We start from the raw sequence: 6000 nt of genomic DNA, 5'->3' as shown, positions 1-6000 counted from the left end.
AAGAACTTGGCTGCTAACCAAAAAGGTAGGCAGTTTGAATCCACCAGCCACTCCTTGGAAACCCTATGGGGCAGTTCTACTCTGTCCTATAGGGTTGCTACGAGTTGGAATCAACTCAACCGCAATGGGGTATGGGTAAGCACTATATACGGTTCCTGGGTGTACAAATAGTCTGTACTCAACTACTAACCTAAAGGTTAACGGCTCAAACCTACCTAGTGGTGCTGCAGAAGAAAGGCCTGGCAATCTGCTTCTGTAAAGATTACAGCCAAAAAAAACCCCTACCTTGTAACACATGGGGTTGCCACGAGTCAGAATCAACCTGCAGGGAATTGGTTTGGTTTTGTCTTTGGTTAAGCACCATATAAGTGGTTGTAAGTAAAAATAAGCAATAAGTAAATGTCACAAAGTCTCCATCCATGCAAATTTCAGCACCAGTGTGTGTCACTCCAGGCTCCACTTTCTTGTCATCCCACCTGCCCCCTACCGTGACTCAGATCACTTCTCATCTTATGGAGCAGCAAATCACTGAAAACCCAGGAAAGAGTCACATGCTCCCTTCTCATATGTATCGCTAAATTCAATACAATCCTGGATTTCAAAAGGGCATTCAGGCTGCCTGCATGGATAAGGTCCCTTAATGCATCTTCTCACACAAGGAATGTTCGTCACATGATCATGAGTGCCCATCATGAGAAAAGCAAGGCAGGGTTACAAACAAGGGCCAGACTGAGGCTGCAAAGGGAGGCTGTCAGAAATAAGCCAACGGGGGAAAGCGCTCCAGGGTGGGGAGTGAGAGAGCCCCCTGGTTATTAGCACTGAAGTCTGAGGGAGTGAAGCGCACAAGGAGATCATTTACTTGGAAGAAGGCTCATTTGTTAAGATGTTTTACAGAAAGCCAATCAGAGCAAGCAGGCAATGAGGACAACTTGGCTCAATAGCATCTTCCATCTCTCCTTCTCCAGCAGCACAAACAAAGGTAAAACAAGATAGGGGAGCTGCCATTTATAGACACTCCGTACAGTAACCACAGACGCATCAAACCCTGTGAAATAGATGGGAGTTGCAGATCAAAGACCTATGGAAAACTGCAAGATTCCTACATGACCCAAACACATTAACCAACACCCCTTCATTTGTAAGTGAAAACCTTTGCCATTTTATGGCTGAGCTACTAATAAATCAGAAACAATTTACTTCGTTCCCATTTGTTCTTAAAATGTCTCTGTGAAACTAAAAGTGAGTGCTGCCTTAAAACGTCCGTCTCTCCTAGTTAAAATTATTTTGGTGTCAATTTTATGAAACTAATATAATGTGGAAGACAGTATAAAAATTTTTTTTGCCAGTTTCCAGATTAAAAATAGTTGAAATGACTTCTATCTTTTATTTTGGAAAACCGGGGGACAAAAAGATATTCACAGCCAACAGCTGAGGTGCCAAGTTTCTGCCAACTGCTTGGTTATAATTTGGAGAGTTAGAATAAAATTTTCTATCTTGAAAAGTGTAGTTTTCAGAAAGAGAAATAACGTAAGGCCATCGCAGGCAACTTTTAATCAGGCATCTAATGATCCACCCAGCTCCTCCATGCTTTGGTTGAGTCTGGAGACTTTCTAATGGGAGAACATTAACATGCTTCTTTTAATTCTCCTGTCATGAGGCCCCGGAGGAAAACCACGGGACTCCTTGAATATGACTCACCCAGGCCTCTCCTCCATGTCAACTGTGACCTATGGTGAAATGCCTCAGCCCCCTCACACCACCAGGCTCCCTTTCATGGTGTGAGATGGAAAGCAAGGGAAGACAGCTGTACTGAAGGAAAACCATAGCTATACTAAAAAAAATGGTACTAGTTACCAAGTTTATATTCCACATCCATGGCCCTCAGTCCTGACTACACATTAGAATCATTTAAGGATTTTAAAGAAAATACCAATGTCTAGGCCCTACCCCAGACCAATTAAATAATAACTGCAGGGAGCGGGATAGCCCCCGTTGCCGGGAAGTCGATTCTGACTCATAGTGATCCTATAGGACACAGTAGAACTGCCCCATAGGGTTTTCAAGGCTGTTGTCTTTAGGGAAGCGGACTACTACATTCTTCTCCCCTGGAGGAGCTGTGGGTTCAAATCGCCAACCTTTCAGTTAGCAGCAAAGTGCTTAGCCACTGTGCCACCAGGGCTCCTTCGGGAGTGGGATAGGCCCCAGCAATGTTTAAACAGCTCCCAGGTAAGTCTGCTGTGCAGCCAAGGTGAAGAACTGTCACTGGACACGGAACAGGAGGTGCAGAATTAGCAGGAACTTAAGCCTACCAATGATTAACACGCTCGATTGCTAACCAAAACGTTGGAGTTTCAAATTCACCTACAGGTGTCTTGAGAGAAAGGCCTGGAGATTTACTCCCAAAAAATCAGCCACTGAAAACCCTATGACATACATATGGAGTCACCATGAGTCAGAGGTGACTCAAAGGCAACTGGTTTGGTAAGTGTACCATGGTGGAGGAGCACCCCTCCCCTGGACAGCCCCATCACACGACCATTGGACCACTTGCCCCACATGTAATGATCTGCATACATCTTCTGGCTTCTAAGAGCCACAAAAACAAGAGTGTAGGGCTAGAGCACCCAACGAGGTCCCTATGGAACTGTTCTACTCTGGAAACACATGGGGTGTCCATGCATCAGGATCGACTGGGTGGCCTGGGGTTTTTTTGGTAGCAATCAAAGGCCTGCCTTCTAGGCCCAAACCCTGAAGAAAGTCTACAAAATTCTTTTTCTGCAGGCGCAGAATCTAACAATAGGGGCTGCCCCGTGCTCTTCTCTGAATTGATTATGGTGCTGAGCCAAGGAAGCCTTGGTTCTAGGGAGAAACATTAATCTTGAAGGACCAAGGACTGCTAAGTGTGGGTTCAGTCAGAAGAATAGCTGACAGTTTAGAAAAGGGGTTTTATTTCACAATCACATATTTTCCAAAAATCAAACCCGTTGCCGTTGAGTCAATTCTTAACTCATAGCGACATACAGGACAGAGCATAACGCCCCATAGGGTTTCCAAGGAGTGACTGGTAGATTCAAACTGCCGACCTTTTGGTTAGCAGTCAACCGTTTAACCATTGTGCCACCAAGACCCCATCACATATGTTAGGTAACCTCAGAAAAGGGGATTCCGAGCCAATTCAGAACCACATTCCATCCATCGATTTTAACCCCGCCGGGTTCCATTTAGTCATTTTACACTTAGTTTTAGTCAAAGGAGCAAGAGAAACTTCCCTTAATAACTCAGTAAGAAAGAATCAAGTGTCTTCTATCTCTTTCTGAAACAAGTACATATCTACACGCTTGAATCCGTCACTGTGCTCCGGGTGTGCAGACAGCGATCTGGCTGGCACAGACGCTCACAGACTCGGCAACCACGAACAGCTGCACCCAACAGTACCAGCAGGTGCACTGCAGAGCCCAGCTCAAAATTCGGCTCAAGAACAATGGCGCCGTTATGATGCCAAAGGACAAGGTCCGACGCAAACCACTACTTCACTACCCTTGATGATGGGAAGAGCTAAAACTCAGCCGCAGCTCAGTGGAATTCGGCCTTCTTGTCCATGAATCACATCCACAGAGACAGCCAGGTAGCAAGCAGCTATCAATGCAGAGCCGGCCAACCACAGAGTTGGTGGAACAAGAAGAAATCTCTCCTGAAAATACATTTTTTTCTTTTTAACACACCTTCTCCTTCCATGGGCTGTGCTGCCACAGCCACCAAGTTTACATTTACATCCAAATACGCACACACAAAAAAATTACCGATGCGTCTCACTCCCTGGTGACTTTGTAACAGGTTGCTAGGTAACAGTGCATACAAGTCAGGTTTCAGGACCTCTAGTAAGCCACCATAAAATAGCTGCATGGGCCTTTTGCATAAAGAGTGTACATCTGTTATCTGTTTTCATATGCCAATTGATCAGTCAGTAAAAACTGACTGCCAAACCATAAACAACTCCCTCTCAACAGAGAAATGAAAAAAGAGATCACAATAGGAAGCTTGGGTGTACAGTCCTTCACCCCAGCCTACAACCCATTTCTCCCCTTGTGTCACTCCTGTTTGCATTCCTGGCTCTCAGCAGCCACAAGCCTGATCCTATGCTCTGGAGTTAATCACGGCCTGATGTGGGGTGCTCAGAACTGGGCTGGGCAGGAGCGGCATGTCCTACACCAGTGTGTGATCCAAAAACTAAACCTTTCCTCACCTTCCCTCTCACCCTACTCTCCCTCAGGTTTAAAAAATTCCGGAAGTCACGGAGTAACGGGAGTAACCTTTACGAAAGGTTATTCATCCCTTTTCAGTTTTCTCTGTCTGTTAGGTAAGGAAATGCCCTCTTTTCTAAACTATGCCAAATGAACGTGTCATTTGCATTCTATCTCTTGGGATTACACCATTAAACAAACAAACAACCCATTGGTGTGGAGTCAACTCTGACTCATGGCAACCTTACAGAGTAGAACTGAGCTCCATAGGGTTTTCTGGGCTGTAATCTTTATGGAAGCAGATCGCCAGGTTTTTCTTCTGGGCGCTGCTGGGTGGGTTCAAACCCCAACGTCCTGGTTAGTAGCCAAGCACAAACCACTTGCACCTCCCAGGTACCATGATTACACTATAACCTTGATTACACTATAACCAAAACCAAACCCGCTGCCATCATGCTGACTCAAAATGACCCTACAGGACAAAGGAGAACTGCCCCATAGTTTCTAAGGAGCAGCTGATGGATTCAAACAGCTGACCTTTTGGTTAGCAGCCAAGCACTTAGCCACTGTGCCATCAGGGCTCCTGATTACACTATAGAAGCCCAGAAAAGGAGACCCTTTGCTATAGCATCAGCATGAGAGACCATCAAGGAAGAACTGCAGTTTTCCTGGAGGTGAAATCCTAAAGAATCACAGTAACAAAAAGAAAACTGGAAACATACATTTCCCCTCACACTTTTCAAAGATTTTAAAACATAAAACTCAATAGTTCTAAAATCCTGTTTTCCCCTAGATTGGGATGGAATGGCAGCAGAAAGGTGAGGGAAGAGGAGTAGAGAACCCCACCGTTCTTCAGTGCCACAGACAGATACATTTTAATTCCTGTGACTTAGTCATTTGCTCACTACTGCTACAGGTGGTCTGTGCTTCACTGTATTAGTCCCTGCTCTATTTTCCTCCTCAGTTCATTTCTGTGGCACCTCATTTTCCATCCTTTATCTTTCCTCATTTCTCTCAGCCTAGTTTCTCCCATTCCTAAGGGACAAAGATCTGGGGAGACGAGGATATTCCAAAAGACCCAAATGAAGTGTCACTGAGCAAAGGGACTTCAGAGTGAAGCTGAACCTCTAATTCACCGGGCAATGACATTTAGTGAAATGCGGCTCACAGTCCATTTAAAGGAAGGCGGTGACCAATTATTCTCCATTTAAAAGGGTATTATCAATCTCCAAAGTGCTGAAATGGCATTTGGAAATCATCGTGGGGACTGCCATCTTCACTGAAAGACAGAACCAATTCTCAACCGACCTTTCCCCACCCTCCGCAACTCCTTTAAAATTTAAAATCATACTTCGAAAAACATAATGAGTAGCAACACAATCCTGCAACATGTCTTGTCACTCCAAAAGAGAGTCAGGAAAAACAGCGCGTTCCTTCTACAGCTCCCCACCGCCTGCTCAACAGTAAAACTTAAGCACAGAAACCAAAAAAAAAAAAAAGGCATAAAGAAGCAGCACATTTAATTTCATAGCGATAGAAAGAGATGTCAATGAATAAGAATAATTTTTTACAATGTATACTCCATCTTCTTTCCAGAAGGCATTAGGGCAGTTAGAAAAGAATGTCTTTTCTAAAAATGTTCAAAGATTATCTTCATCATTTGCTCGAATTTTAAGTCTACACTTGCAAACAGTACTCTCTGTATATACGTCCTTCGTAAATCTTTCCAATTAAGACGGCAAAGAACTTGAATAATGCA

The 6000-nt window shown here is 44.4% G+C and overlaps 1 protein-coding gene across 2 annotated transcripts in view; it reads right to left on the bottom strand.

Annotated features, from left to right (window-relative positions):
• Positions 1-6000, bottom strand: part of ZNF827 (zinc finger protein 827) — a 199308-nt gene that overhangs the window by 130307 nt on the left and 63001 nt on the right. The gene's annotated exons all lie outside the window — the stretch shown is intronic.

The sequence above is a fragment of the Trichechus manatus genome, unplaced genomic scaffold (assembly GCF_000243295.1).
Source record: "Trichechus manatus latirostris isolate Lorelei unplaced genomic scaffold, TriManLat1.0 scaffold00059, whole genome shotgun sequence".
Taxonomy (NCBI): domain Eukaryota; kingdom Metazoa; phylum Chordata; class Mammalia; order Sirenia; family Trichechidae; genus Trichechus; species Trichechus manatus.
The sequence above is the reverse complement of the archived record's forward strand: the minus strand, read 5'-3'. Positions and strand labels throughout refer to the sequence as shown.